The sequence below is a fragment of the Hoplias malabaricus genome, chromosome 15, assembly GCF_029633855.1.
Source record: "Hoplias malabaricus isolate fHopMal1 chromosome 15, fHopMal1.hap1, whole genome shotgun sequence".
NCBI lineage: Eukaryota > Metazoa > Chordata > Actinopteri > Characiformes > Erythrinidae > Hoplias > Hoplias malabaricus.
In genome coordinates this window covers 29149942-29166739 of record NC_089814.1, presented here as the reverse complement: position 1 = coordinate 29166739, position 16798 = coordinate 29149942, and the positions used below count along the sequence as shown (strand labels likewise).

At 38.0% G+C, this 16798-nt stretch overlaps 1 protein-coding gene across 1 annotated transcript in view; it reads right to left on the bottom strand.

The window, feature by feature from the left end:
- Nucleotides 1-16798, bottom strand: part of fstl4 (follistatin-like 4) — a 285490-nt gene that overhangs the window by 167968 nt on the left and 100724 nt on the right. The window lies entirely within an intron of this gene.

Sequence of the window (16798 nt, the reverse complement as noted above, 5' to 3'; positions counted from 1 at the left end):
ATAGATTAACGAAACAAGCTAAGTCGAAGCACTGACATCCCTGACTGTCTTTGAGAATTGCAGAGTCTGGAGCGAACCTCCACTCAAATTTCAGCCTGAGATCCCTCCTCTGTCAATTCAAATAAAATAAAATGCATTCGTATAGCACTTTTTATAACTGATGCTGTCACAAAGCAGCTTCACTGAATTAGAGTGAAGACAAAGTAGAAAGAGAGCTTAACAGTCAGTCATCCATCAGTGTCCAGCCGGACAGGTGGGCAGTCGTTTACTTGGAAAAAGGTAGGGAGATTAAATTAGTTTTGTTTTGTTTGGGTGTATGTAAAACAAAGAATGTGTATTGTAATGTGTTACAATAGTCTATCCTTGAAGTAATAAATGCATATAGTGTTTCTGTGTCATGCATGGATAAGGAATTTCAATGTTTTAAAGATGTAAAAAGCTGTCCTAATGATACAAAATATGTTTTGATTGAATGATAAATCTGAATCAATTATGATGCCAAGATTTTTTGCTGGTGAAACAGGTACAACTGGCAATCCAGTGAGATTTAAAATTAAATCTAATAATTTATTTCTTGCCACTTTTTGAGTCTGGAGCTGAGCCTGTTTTGTTACTGTTTAGAAGGAAGAATTTATGCAACATCCAGCCTTTCACGTCTTTTACACAGTCCTATATTTCCTTTAATCTGTGCTTGTCATCAGGCTTGGCTGATATGTACAATTTTGTATCATCTGCGTAACAGTGAATGTTAATGTCATGGTTACTTATAATGGTAACAAGTATAATGTAAATAATTATAGTCCTAAAATAGAGCTTTACGGAATTCCACGTCTTACTTTAGAATAATATGAAGATAAATCATTTACATTTACAAACTCATAACGTTCCAATTAATAAGATTTGAACCACGATAAAGCTGTCCCTGTGATTCCAACCAGGTTTTTAACCTTTCTATGAGAAAGGTGGTCTATCGTATCGAAAGCTGCACTGAGGTCAAGTAGGACCAATAGGGATACATAGCCTTGATCAGAGACAAGAAGATGCTCATTTGTTATCTTGACTAGAGCTGTCTCAGTGGTATGATATGGCCTGAATCCATATTGGATTTGTTTATATATTTGGTTCTTGTGTAGATATGAACTAAATTGTTGGGCCACAGCTTTATCTAGGATCTTAGATATAAATCGTTAGACAATACACTAGAATTAATAGTTGGTTTCTTGATCAGAGGTTTAATATATGCTAGTTTAAAGGCTTTGAGTACATGGCCCAGCCTAATGGATGATTTTACTATAGTTAAATGTGGATTGATAATAACTGGTTGTACTTAAGTAATTTTGAGGGAATTGCATCGTAGAAGATGCAAAGAATGGCTCGTAGTAAAGTTTGGGTGCTATCCGTTGTTTTCAAGCAGTCGTCTGAAGCTCATATGTATTCATACATGTTTATGTAGTCTGTGTCTTTGCTAAATAAATAAATAGCACAGTTTACAAACAAATTATTCAGTTGGTCTCACTGATGGGGTGTTGTGGGATCTAATGTCCCATTATCTTTGACAGTGGGGAGGGGATTTCTCACCTGTGTTTCACACCTATCTCATGAATAGTCATTGTGTGAGCCACAGGTATTGAGAAAAACAGAGTCACATTAGATTTATATCAAAATAGAAGAAAAACTAATTTAAAAAATAACAGAAAGCTGTAAACACCAGTGTGCAGCCAACGCCCATGTCTACACAGCTCAAAAGAAAACTTCATAAATGTTCACAACGTGTTATTTCATTATATATCAGTACCTTTGAAAATAGATTTTTGTTTAGAGTTAGTTTAAACAAAAACAGATGAATGACATACATACATAGCTTTTTTTGGGAACAAACTTTTTAGGTAGGTTTAATTAGTCAAAATATCAAGGCATGTCAGATCACCTCAGATGTGGCTGAAAGACTCCACGGGTTTAATTTAGCCTTTTACTTAATTAGGTCAATATTTAATGACTTGGTGTACAACTGCTTGTGTGTTTTAAACAGATAAAGAGGAATAACAGTTGCTTCAGCTCTTAAGGTGGAACCAAGAATTCAAAAAGCTGGGTTATAATGCTTGTAAATGGATACATATAAGGTGGAACAAAATGTTTGATTTTGAAAATTGTGAATCAGCCAAGATCACCTAAAATTCCATTTATGCTGGAAAGGAAAATATGTATGTGAGCTCATCTAGTCAAATTTAAGGTGAATTTGAACAGTAAAGGTTTTGTAAATGCTAGGGAAATGGTGGCTGCTCGATGTTCTCTAGCATAGGTAAATGTTATACAGAAATTATGAACACTTTTATGTATAAATAAGTTGATTATGGCACATTCTTTTTAGAGTTTTTAATCTCATCTCTTGCTTGTTTTTCCTCAAACTGGCAACATGGTTTAGCTGTGTGTATGAGGAGGAGAGGGAGGAGGCAGATCTCTCCACTGTTTTGAATATGCATTGTAGTTCTCATTTTCAAATGACTGGTGTCAGTATTACAGATTGCTTCATTAATTCCCAAGTCTGTGAGCATGAATCCAAGTGAAGTCTCAAATCTTTAAAGGGAAGGTCCAAGTAAAGTCTTGAACACAATGCATTACTAATTTTTATAATTTTAAACATATACTGTACTGTCCAGGGGCATAGTCACACATTCTCCTTTCTGACACAGAATGCACATTCCCGCAGGTCGGATTCAGAATGTTGCCAACTGTCCCGTATTTGGACACTAAAGGCGTATACGGAACACGTTTTATTCCGTATTTTTGAGGTTAGACTGCATCGGTGGGAGAGGCAGATACTCCCAGACTCTCTTACATGGCTTTGACAGCTCCTAAACAGTGAGCACGCTTCTCATTGGTCATCACTTTTAATTAACCAATCAGAAGTCAGAGTTAGCTGTCCATCATTTAGTGTTGCAGCCAATTGAGTGACGGTCCCTCCTACAGGGGCTTGTTTTGTGGTGTGCTTAGAGCAAAGGGAATTTTATTTGGCTTAATTATAACATGAATTTGCTGGCACATGTTTGTATAATGATATCACAATACCAGTAAATGAGCATCATATTTTGCAGCCCTAGTCTAATTGTATGAGTAAAAGAAAACAATTTCTTCAGGTGAATTGTAAATACCCCAGATGCACACAGTGTAGTTCTGTTTATCAGACGGATAATTCGAATCCCGTTTTGAGCAGTTTAGATATGGCATAGTTAACTTTGTATTTCATAGACATTAACAAACTGAGCCCCTGTTCATGGACAGTCTGGCAATATCTGACAGTAACCTATCCACCAACACTCACCATGGAGACCCTTATGTTCCATGCTGATTTCCTCCATTTGCACACAAAAGATGCTGAGACTTGCAGTCACTTCACCTTGGATTGATCTTGTTGTGCCTCAGGGGCCTGTGAGGGGCAGTGCCTGCTGGGATCCCAGCCTGGATTTATGGGACGAGGTCTAACCAAAACACTGGCTTTAGAATCTCCAGCCGGCATCAGGAGAGCAAAAGGCTCTCAAGCCCTGACCGCCTTCCGAGGCTGCAGGTGCAGCTACTCAGCTGCAGCAAGTCCAAAGAAAGCAGAAAATAACACGCCAGCCTTTTCTAGGCAAAGAGATTGCATCTCTCCTGAGGCCATTATTTGCCAGACCTCTTCAAAACCAATGGAAGTTCACAATTGCAGTTGTTAAATTTTCCCATACAAACTTGAGCACAAGAGTTATGATTAGGGCGATGGGTGTAATTTAGTGCATTTTTAGAAAAGCGAATCCAGAAGTCTGTGGCTAATTTCTGAGCATGTACACGGCTTCTCTTTTTTTGGCTAATGTTAATATCCATACATTCATCAACACTGAATAATTGTTTTCATGGCATTGTTGCAAGGATGAAGCTACTGTTCTCCAAAAAGAGGCAGAAGGCTATTAGAAAAAAATATTTAGTGACCAAAACATTCATTCATTGTCTGTAACCACTTGTCCAGTTATAGGTCGTGGTGGGTCCTACCTGGAATCACTGGGCGCAAGTTGGAAAAACACCCTGGAGGGGGCGCCAGTCCTTCACAGGGCAATACACTCACTCACACCTATGGATTGTTTTAAACTGTGGTTTTGGAACAGACAGTCACCCGGAGCAGGGCTCAAACCCACAACCCCAGGAACCTGGAGCTATGTGACAGCGACACTACCTTCTGCTGTGACCAAAATATTTTGGTTGAAATTGGTAGAGTTATGTGTAGAGAAAATAGAATAGTGTATTTCCTCACAAAAAATATATATCCAATATTTGAAACAGCATGCTATTATAGATGGAAGAGTGCATTATGAATTATAATGATAATTTCTAAAGGGAATTATCAGGATATGTGTGAATTAATTGTATCTCAACAGAATATGCAGTAAAGAAATGACCCTAAGCACACAATGGAATGGTTAAAGAATAACAAATCTGATATTTTGGAATATCTAGCATCAATATTGTGAAAGGAACAAATGTGAGTGTTTAATATAGAAAATCCCACCAACAATATTCAAGAGTTGAATATGCCCAAATCTAATGCCCAAGTGTAATATTTTTCGTTCATTTTTTGAAACTGTGTTCTCTTTATCTAATTGTAGGACTTGAAAATTATGTTTTGGTCATATTCTGCACACATATAAAATCCTTAAGCATTTATGTAATTCTTAACTATTTGTATTGTGTCAGAAATTGTATTCAAATCTAAAAGAAAATCATTATACTGTGGATATGTTTACATATCTTTCATTATTCCTAGCAGTCTATGTGAAGAGTAATTTTTCATGTGTTTCCATGCATCACAGCACAAGTGGTGTTCAGGCAGTATTCAAAAGCCAAAAGATGAAATAAAATAGAATGATTTGCCAACCACTGCACATGCACAAACAACAGCTGAATCCATTTTATCAGACTTTGACAAACCAATATGTGGATGCAGTGTATAGTTATTAGATAATAATCACATAATGCAGATGCACATGAACAGTGAAGTTAGCCGCTAAGTACTGCATCTAAAGTGTATTGATTAGAAACTTTTAAGCTATATCTTGATACATATGCCGGATGTTGTACCAACAACAGGAACAAAATAAATAAATGAAAATGAAACACAGCTTGGGTTTTGTCCAGCATTTTTTCTCTTCATTTACAGAGCAGCAGGTGGTGTCAGTTGATTGCCATGTTTAGCTAGGAAGATTTAAGAAAAATCATTCTCTGTACTCTGTAATGGACTTATTTCCTTCCACTCTGTGACCTCCGTCCACCACCACCACCATCACCTACAAATATCTTGAGTGATCCCCAAAAAAGAAATATTCTTTAATTATTCTTTAATCTTAATCATCTTAATCATCATAGAGGTAAAATAGTGTACTCTGTTTTTCTCTGTTAATTTGTCTTTGTCTGTTGATCAGTCTTTGTAGATTGTTCTGAAGATTAGTGATTGTTGTTCAGGACACTAAGATGTTCTAATGAAAGCTGTTATCAGGAAGCACTGCTAAGTTAGGAGGCCTCTTGGACAGATGTGCAGAACATATAAGCCAAGAGCCCCTAACATTAGTGAAAAGAAGAGAATAGCTTCAGTGTGATTTAGAATTAATAGATACATCAAATTCCTGCCAGCAAGAAAAGGGAGGGGCACAATAGTGCTGAACACAGAGGATTACCATTTTAATGTAAATACTCTGCTTAAAGACAATAATTCATTCGAGTCTAAGAGATGGTCCCACTGAGAAAAAAAATAGTTTACGATCATTGGATAGACAGCAGGTGATCTATTGCCGTGTATATAACTGGCTGAACCCTGGAGAAACCATACTCTGTATATATGTATCACCACAAATATATATGTACACTTCCCAACTAATACCAACTGTCAGTAGATGGAAATCTAGACTCATATCGCAGTGTGAAATACTTGGTTTCCATTTTACGCCCCACTAGACAGACTCCAAAAATGTGTGAGAAAGCTGAGGTTTAGCAGAAGTTCACCCATGTGAGAAAACATTCATAATTACACGTAAACAAGCACTGAAACTTTACTGTACAGAGTGGGTAGAGTGAGAAGTTTCAGCACCAAAATAGACAATGAAAATTGATCTTAAGGCACAAAGTAACCATGTAATAATTCTCTATGTAACTGGTGTTTCTGAGAGGTTCCCAAGGGTGCACCTTTTTATTTGAAAACAATGACCAAACTAAGACAACTATTTGTCTATTAGAACAGAATTTGGAGGTTTTCACATATTTAGTGTGGGGAATGGGGAGGTGCTGAGATTGTTATCTGTAACAACTTCATTCTGATCAGGGTTGGCTGGGCCCAAGGCAGGAACACACCATGGACAACACTCATCACACTCAAACAAATATAGCAACTATACATCACCAATGAACCTATCAGCATGTGTTTTGAAACACTGGAGGAAACAGAAGAACCCAGTGGATACAGACTCACACACACATACCTACGGACACTTTTTGAGTCTCCAATCCACCTACCAACGTGTGTTTTTGGACTGTGGGAGGAAACCGGAGTACCCGGAGGAAACCCACGTGGACAACACACCAACTCCTCACAGACAGTCACCCGGAATCGAACCCACAAGCTCCAGGCCCCTGGAGCTGTGTGACTGCGACACTACCTGCTGCGCCACCGTGCCACCCCTTCCAACAAATTATGAAACAAAACAAAGTCTACAGTATTTATTTTTCCAAAGTCATTTCTAGCAGTCGGAGCTTTACCAGTTTATGGCACAGGATTTGAAAATTCATCCTCACCTGTTGGCTGATTACCAATTACATTCCTTCTGCCTCCAAAGCTGACCTGCCTCTAGAACCACTTTGAGTAGTGATTTTGCACACGTGCCTGGGAACAGTTTTTGAAATGGGAAACAGGATAAATATTGAAGAACTACAACTACAATCAATCTATCCATACATAACTAAACGAACGACAAATAAAAACAAAGGCAATAGAAGACACTTGTGAGCTTGATCACATGACCAACTACCTCTCACAGATGCAGGCTATAGTAAACAAACAAAGCATGTAACAAATCCTAGACAAGACCCAGAACTCATACAAGGTATGAACAAAATGAAAAGAGGACAATGATAAAACATTTGTAAAGTAATTTTACTCTATTTACACTCTTATAAATTAAACTTTCACTCCTTGTCATCCTTTGCTCCTTCTGGGGATTTTTACATGCATTCATTAAGGCTCATACAGAGTGGTCTCATACATTTTTAAATTTTAATTCCTAGTCTTGCTGTGGTAAATCACCCAACAATCTTATGATCTAAAATCCCAAGCATGTTGTGAAAATGGCGATTTTTTTTATTTTGTTGTTTTTGGTGAGGTCACCTGAAATGTTTCAGACTGGATAGATCAAATATAAGCCACACTGCAAAAAGTCCTTCTGATAATATACACATAAGTACCCTCAGGAGGAGGTTTCATTTTATTTTCCTGAAACCTCACAAAACATAAACTGAATGGGTCTCCCGAGCTCTTGACTGTATTCAGCCTCAAGGCGGGCTGAATAATAGCCAGGCTTCTGCAGTGTCCAGAGATAAACGTGTTTTAATTACGGCATGGAGCCCGCTGCGACACACACACACGTCCAAAGCATGCCCAGACGGCTGAACCCAGCTCATCACCATAAATATCGCTCAACAGAAAGTTGAAAAAGCAGGTATAGCCCCTCAGGGGAAGGGCAAGGAGCAAGAATACGCCCAGCACCTTCCAGTTTTCTAATTATTCACAATATATCCACCAGTAGTTTGTGAGCTTCCAAGCTCCCCAGTGACCTTGTTGCTCCATGTCAAGGTCAAAGACGATTAGTGGATCGTTCGTTTTCTGAGCATTGAAGATTAAGCTCTTAGCCTGCGTCGGCTTATATGCGAGACGTTCTCTGTGTTTGTTTGTTTATTTATTTCACCCTCCAATTGCTGTCTCTTACTTTTCCCAAGGCTCTCTCTCTCATGCTGAATAATCTTGTATATACCCATATTCCCTGTTCTGGCCATTATATTGCTAAATGCTGTGAAGACACATGTAAAACAAAGTCTTGACTCTAAATTCTTGTCCACGTTGCTAAGAACAATTGCTGCTTTCTTAGGGTCTTTTAAAGCCCTCTGGTAATCCATGCAGCCTAAACTCACCAACAATGGTACTACATGGCCAAGCACCTTCTAGCCCTGCCAAGAAAGCCAATAGAGGGTCTAATGTCTTTTATTCATGGAGTGTATTTGTTTTCCTGATTAATCCACTGGTTGCCCAGCTCTGTTACTCATCCATTACATCCAAAGCCTGGCCATCGGATAATCCCAAGTCCTTTAAAATAATTAGTCAGAGAGACATTCTGGGATAGTTTTTCTAAGTAGTGGATTGTTCTTGACATCATCTGGTTGTTTGCACGTAAATATGATTAAACAATTCCTTTCTTTGTAAAATGCCTTAGAAAGGGGAAATGGGATTGTAATCCCGAAAAGCTTTTATAATACGAACATCTCCCACTTTGATTTTAAGAACAGATGTTTCCTTTGGGAGATTTATGAATATGAGCCACAAGTTACATTAGTTGGACAAAGTTTCCAAAATGTCAGATGAAATGTCATTTGCCTTCTCAATTATTCAGCAAGGCAAACATCCAGTCAGAGCATTGCCTCTTAACTATTCATGCAGCAGTAATTTTGATTACTGGCAGAATATACAGAGCATGTAAGTGGACTTAAAAAAAAATCCATTTAAGACAATACAACTCTCAACATTGAGTACCAATAAAGGGTTTCTAAGAAATATGAGCCTACAGAGATAGAACTGGAAGGCAGTGGTTAAGGTAATTATGGCAGAGGCCCACCAGGACTAGGACTGAGAGTCACTGCTTTAAGATATCTGAAATCGCATCATCAGAACAGTCATATAAAGTGTTGCGTATCCCACATGAGAATTAGAGATAGCTCTAAATTGTATGTAGTTTGTGACACAAAACTGGGCAAGGCACTATGGACATTTTGCTGACAGAAGCTCTTGCTAAATTGTTAAATAAAGTACAGAAGGGAAGTAAATTAAATGCAGAGTAAAGCGATACATACCCTGTCATTCAGATTTCCATGGCTCTTACCTTAAACCAGTGAGATATATGCATGGAAACACAGAGCCTGACATAATTTGGTTTAGCACTGGTTTCATTATTGCCATGGTTTGTACGTTGATCCAAACCAGGATGTCTATACAGTCTGGATTATAATGCTTGCTTTATGGTTTATATGCAATTTCCAGCACTGGGTGCTAAATACAGATGGGAAGGTACAGTGGTGCAACAAGGGTCTCTGTCACACAGCTGCAGGGTTCTGGAGTTGAGTGCTCAAACTGTGCCTCATGTCACTATCTGTAAAGAGATTGGTCTGTTTTCTATGTGTCTGTGGGAGTTCCTTCCAGGTGTTCTGGTTTCCTCCCACAGGACCCAAGCAAACATTGATAGGTGGATTCGCTATTCAAAGCTGTCCATAGGTGTGAGTGTAAGGCCTAATTATACAAAAGAGTCTTGTCCAGGATCTGAGAGAGTACTGGACTTTCACCTAACGATTTCAGGTAGAATAATATTTAATTTAATTTAATTTTTTTTTATCTAGGCAAGTCATTGAAAGAATATTCGTATTTACAATAGAACCTGGCAAGCAGCAAAGGCTACTTGAAGAAAAGAGTGGATAAAAGAGGGGAAAGCTATAAAGGATAAAGGGATCTAATTAATTAATTAATAATTAAATAATTCATGTGTAACTGCTGAATCATTTGGTGCAAAGCAGGAACACAACCTATACTCAATATTCACATTAAAGATATAAATAATTCAATATTCAACACTGATATTTTAGTTTCACATTTATAAAGGTGTACTGAAAATATATTATTTGTGGAGACATTTAAGATATCTTAAATTGACCTTTATATTTAGCTGTAATTGAAGTCAGAATATCTAAAATTAAATCTCACCTAGTCAATAATTAATTACAGATATTTTAATTAACATCCATACAATGAACTGATTAGTGGCATCATCCTTACTAGTCAAAATGTGATCTGAGATACACTACATTATTTGATGTCTAGTCATAAAGGAATGTAAATCAGTTTATAAAAGTTTACATCAGTTTATGCCTTACTACTACCACTACTAGTGGTACTAATACTCCTACAACTAATTCTACTACTACTACTTATATAGTTGTAGCAGAAGTAGTGGTGTTATTAGGTATTATTCTTTGTATAATTATTATGATTAAAAATCTTAATGTGAAATGTGATCTTTTTATGAAATAAATATTAAAACAAATCATATTTTAAGTGGGGTATTGTTTGATCACAACTCCCTTGGGAGAAACAGGCCATGTCTTTATGCTGCTACCTAAAGTGAGAAAAATGCTATGTTCCACTTTCATTTTCAATAAGACTGTGCTAGTAGATTTTAAATGTCACACCCCTGAGTTGCACCACACCACCCACCTTGCAGTAACATTTTTTTCTGTCCACCTGAAAAAGTTAGTACAATGCAGTCTACCAAAAATATTCACTAATAAAAATATGCATTTATAATAATGGCATTACGCAGCCTGTCATCCCAAAACTAAACTAGAGAGTCTCTAGCTAATATATATATATATATATATATATATATATATATATATATATATATATATATATAGTACTAAAGCCAGGCTCAGAGGGAGACAGTATCTGACATTTCAGACATGACACAGACTTTGGAGGCACTCATAATCTCTGCCTCAGAAGGTGTCTTTGACAAATAAATAAGGAGAGCTGCTTTCTCATGTCAGCTAATCTTCCTCCATTATTTTATTCATTCTAAACCAGATGGATGCAATTACATTCAAAGATGACATTGCCTTGGCTGATTCATTCTCTCCATGTCCAGTGGCTTGCAAATGGCCTTTGGCAGAGGGTCTCTATGTGAATATCAATGCACTTGATATTAATATACTGTGTGAGCCTTGGCGATTGTTCTAAGACTGCAAGGGAAGCTCAGCTTCCCCTAAAATGTCAAAAATTAAATGGCCAAATATGTATAGATGTGCTAACATATCATTGACTACAAATGTGTTAGAACATGTTCATCTCAAAGACAAGCTCGTTCAGAATCAGCTACTTATCACAAATCGACTGACTCGATTTTGTTAACTTCTCATGCATTCTCGTAACATAAATGCATTTGCCCGTAGAAGCTGAGCATGTATTCACTTCAATGGGACTGCACAGATTGTTTTTAATTGATTGCTTCAAAACATGCTGGTCATTGGATAAATGCCACGATTTTGTCCCGCCCCGGATGCTAAGCGTCTCTGGGGTCAAATGGAGCTGTGGGTGGGTCTGAGCATGGAGCTTCTGCAAGATGATTGGAGGATAAGTCGAAAGTCTGAATCACATTTTGACAATTATTTTGAGCTCTAAACCATCACTTAATCACTGGGAGCTTCAGTCCCACTGCGGATTTTGGGAGAGAAGTCGAAAGACGAACTGCAACCCATTTCTTGGTGTTTGGCCATCTAAGCAGACTAGCTCTGCTGGCCATTGTGAGGACACTGGTCAAGTCCCTGGAAAAAATGCGTACTTGGTACGAAAGGATCACAGGGTGGAATTTATGTATAAATAAATTGACAAATTTTATGATGTAAGCCGACAATGCGCTTCCCCTCTTTGAAAGACCAGCAGCCACTACTGTGTGTGAGAGACCACAGTTGAATCTGCCATTCAGAGTTAATCCTTCTGATTATAAAGTGAAAAAGAATATGCTTTATATTCATGCTGGTGACTGCTCAGCTATCCTGCAAGAAATCGCAATGAAAGAAATAGCTTTTAAGGAAACTGGTACATCCACCCACACCCTTTAAAAATACAACAAAAGATTATAAAACGGAGAAAGCTCATACCAACCACCACTGTTATATTATATACAATGTTATACTATATAATGGTAACAAAAACAAAAAATAAATAAAAATAAAAAGCAAATTTGCTGTTATTATTAAGTGATCTTTATGAAGCCAAATACATATCATACATTCATATATAATGGCTGTCATGAATGTGCTCATAGCTACTTATTTGCATGTTATTCACACACAGTATTACCAGACATTTACGTTATTAAAAGTATCTCCACTGCACTGGTTCAGTTTAATCATTCGCATTACCATAGAAACCTTTAAGAACCTTATTTTTAAGAGGGTAATACGCAGTGAATTAGCAAAGCAGCTGACAATGGTGGATGATTGTAAGTGTCAAAATGTACACAGTAGGTAAAAACAAGCACACAGTTGAGAGGAAAACTCAAGGGAACATCATTTTGTTTTAACTATGTGAACAAACATTTAAAAGAAAAGGGAACAAACTGCCTGGATGCCTTTTTGTATGCTGCCACAGTCAGCACAGAAAACCTGGCATTAACAGATGTTGAGTTATTTCTAACTCTATAATGCTGTCAGCTGTCAACTGATTTATATTTTATTTTATATTTATATATGACAGACTTAAGACATGGGCATTTATATATAGATAGAACTCAGCTGAAAAAAATGTTGTTTTGTTTTTAGTGCTAATAATGTTAATTTCTTCTAGCATTTATAGTTAACATCAAATAAACAATGGTGTTTGCATTTACTATCTCAGCTATACCACATCTATAATTTGTGACATGCAACCATACATATATTCCTGCAATCCTGTATTTCTTGTCTTCCAAGGCATGTGAGATGTGAATTTTTCATTTTTATTGAGGGTTGAATGAGTCCACTCCATCTTGTGCCTTGTTAGACCTGTGCTCACTATCACTGTTTACATTAGTGCCTCTCTGCCAAGCAGTAAGAAATATATATCGTGATCAGCATATGACAGCATAGTTAAAGTTTCTTAAACAATTCTGTCTGAAACTTGGGGGCTTCCAAATGGTAGTCCCCAAGCTATCTAAGTGTTGTCTGATGCCAGGAGACTGCAAGATTAGCCCCAGACAATGCGACAGTCATCTGTGGCTGGTGGTCTGACGAGTTGATAGTTAGTCGAAATGTATTGAAACTGTATTAGAAACTATAGAAAATATGTAGCTTCAGCTGTCTAAGAGAAAGTACATGCCAACTTTCACTCCTTAAAATGTGTAGCATTATGTGATGGGGAAACCAAATGGGGGACAGACAGTGACTAAACTCTATATTGTATTAAATTTAAAGGATCAGTCGTTGAACACATATAGGAATCATTCAGGCTTACAGAGCAATTTTGTTTTTCATCTCATGTAAGCTGCATTTTATTAAAATAAACATCTGCGGGTAGAATTATTCATTGCTCTTTTAAAATTAATACATCAATACCAAATATGTTGAAAATTACATGTGTTGTTTATGTGTCATTTATAACAGCTGGTAATAGACTGATATAGTTAAACGAATTTAGGATTGTAGCTTTTTTGCTGCACAATGATGCTTCTAGGTATTTTTGGACGGTGGCAACAACTGTGAGAAGCAAAGTAAAATGCATTAAAATCTCCTCTGCAAGACAATAAATTCTGCATCTGAGCACAAAGCAGGAACACACCCTGGACCGGGCATCACACACCTACCCAGTCACTTACACACTCACACCTGTAGACAATTTCACACAGCTAATCCACCAACCAACATGTGTTACTGGACTGTGGGTAGCAATCAGAGCACCTGGACGAAACCCAGGTAGACACACGAAGAACAGTTAGATCTATACATCTATATTATGAAACAGACATATCCCTATACCAGTATAGAACTGATACATTATACTGCCAAATAAATTTGCTCACCCATCCAAATAATTGAATTCAGGTGTCAGGTGTCATTTCTATGGCCACGGATGTATAAAAACAAGCATGCAGACTGCTTCTACAAATATTTGTAATAATAGGTCTCTGTCAGGAGCTCCAGTCATGAAATTTCCTCATTACTAAATATTCTACACTCCACTGTCAGTGGTATTATAACAAAGTGGAAGCGATTAGGAAGGGAATCAACAATTTCATGCTCCCAACTTTTTGGGAACTCTTTGGGGATAGCTCCTTCCTGTTCCAACATGACTGTGCACCAGTGCACAAAGCAAGGTCCATAAAGACATAGATGAGCAAGATCGGTGTGGAAGAACTTAACAGTCCTGACCTCAACCTGATACAACACATTTGGGATGAATTAGAGTGGAGACTGCAAGCCAGGCCTCATCCAACATTAGTGTCTGACCTCACAAATGTGCTCTGGGAAGAATAATGGCAGACAAGGAAATACTTTTGGCAATATAGTGTATTATTATGCAGTACTCAACTAAACGAAATATTCATTAGGATATGATATATAAAGGTTACTGGCAATATCCTCAACAGCTTGTCTAACCCTGCCTGAGTTATAAGGAGTAAATTTGTGGGCAGAGGATGGATAGGTCAGTACTAGAAAAAATATGGCTCTAATATGATGTATTTATTGGGTATATTTGAAAAAAAGGAAGGTGTTCAGTTCCAACAGATATCTCACACTCATTTAGTTCTGTTCAGTGTGCGGGACAAACTAACGCTCACAGAAAAGGCAGGAGTTCAGATGATAGTGAGACAAACAGAGATGTTAAGGAGGGACAGATAGTGAATGAATTATATTGAGTGAGAGAGAGAGAGAGAGAGAGAGAGAGAGAGAGAGAGAGAGAGAGAAGCCTTACTGCTGTTGCAGGCAGGTAAACAGCACAAGACTAAGCTGGGGCTGCCGAGCAAACACCATTCTGTTCGTCTCACTGGTCTGCCTGATAAAGCTTTATTGATCTTTGCATCCCACCTTCATTTGTCAGCTCTGGGGGGCAGAGACCGGTACTTTAGGGCGGGGAAAAACTCTCTTACACCTGCCACATTTTACACCAAACTGCCTCATGGATAGGTGCAACAATGTAATGAATCTGAGGAAAGTAATGACATGGTGCATTCTCAGTACCTCACACAGCAGTAGCCACAATAAATGGAAATGACTCATTTACTGTGTCTTGCTGAAATGTAGCCATTCTAATAACTATTATTTGTGTATTCTTACTGCATGCCAGAGCTATTGAGAGCTTTCACAGAAAAGCTTTTCCTCCAGAAAGATTCTCAGAGGACTTGCTGCACATACTGTTTTACATGACTGCAGAGTCTATGTTCCGGTTAAAGAGTGTGTTTACATAGAATCTTAAGTGCAATTTTTGTGCAAACTGCTGATGGTAGTTGCTCATACTTGCGTGGACTGGCTGTTGTCACGTCATCACAGTGGATGGTGCATATTGGTGCTGGTTGAGGTGACCCTTTAATGTTCCAAAAAAATGCAAAGAGCATTGAGTGTCTATAAAAGCGCTGTGTAAGTGTTGCTATCATTTATAATCACTCACAATTAAACTGGGGTGTGTTTCCCGATAACGACTGAGCTTAGTGATTTAAGAACAACTTAATGACCTAACCTTAAGAACGCCGTTTTTGAGACTGTTTCCCAAAAGCCTTCTTAGTGTCCAAACTTACAAAGGACTATTAAGTAGCTTTTTGTTGACTCCGCCCTCGCGTCTGTGATGAATATGCACAGCCAGTTGAAAACTGAACCACTGATTTACATACATTTCTTCACTATTATACCACAAAAGTATCATTATGTAAATAATAATAAATAAAAACAAATAAATGAATATTTGAATTATTTAAGTAAAAAAGAAAAAAAATTCACTTGCAATTGCTGTCTATTTAATGTCAAGACAAATGTGAGTGTGTGTGTCGCCCTGTGAAGGACAGGTGCCCCATCCAATATGTGTTCCTGCTTTGCCCCCAGTGATTCCGGGTAGGATCTGGACCCACCATGACCCTGAACTGGATAAGCAGTTACAGATAATGAATGAATGCATGTCAACACAATAATTAGGCACACAATTAAATTTTTTATATGTTTGTAACAGTTTCATTAACTTCAAGATTTTTCTTCCAGACCCGATTTCTTCTCACAGTGTTTAGCAGAGGCAAAAAGCCAGCCTGGTATAGTCCTTCTCTCATCATTCCTGGTAATATTGCAGGAATGTGTCCTTCCACTCTCTCCTCTTCATCCTCCTCATCTTCCTCACTCTCCTCATCAGGAAGGTGTATGCCAACCTACACTGCAATATTCTGAAGCATAGCACATACACCGATTATGGCACAGCTGCATTCTGGTGAACACCACAGCCCACCTGCTGACTTGTGAAGGCACAGAAAATTCATTTTCAAAATACCCAAAGCTCTCTCCACAGCTCCGTGTTCTATGAGTGTGCCCTGTTATATCTCTTGTCAGCCTCTGTCTGGGGATTTGGGACAGGACTATGTAAATAGCTTCATAGTGGATAACTGCCCTCACCCAGGACATGTCCACCAGCAAATGCACCCTCCCTTGCCATCTGACAAACTCCAGAATTGGCCCAAATGAAGGAGTCATGGGTACATCCAGGCCACTTGGCCACAATGCTTGAACATTCAGTGCAGAGAAGCCTTTTACGACAGTGTAGGATCTAGAGGCTGGGAGTGTGTATGGGGATAAGTGTACCATCCACCACACCAACAGTTCTAGGAATGTTTCCAATTGCATGAAAACATATTTTGGTTTCTTGCAATGCATCCCTTGTATGTGGAAATATCATTTATGTTGGTGCATGGTGCAGGAGAGCTTTAGTGACAACATGCACACATTTACCTAAAGCAGCTTTGCT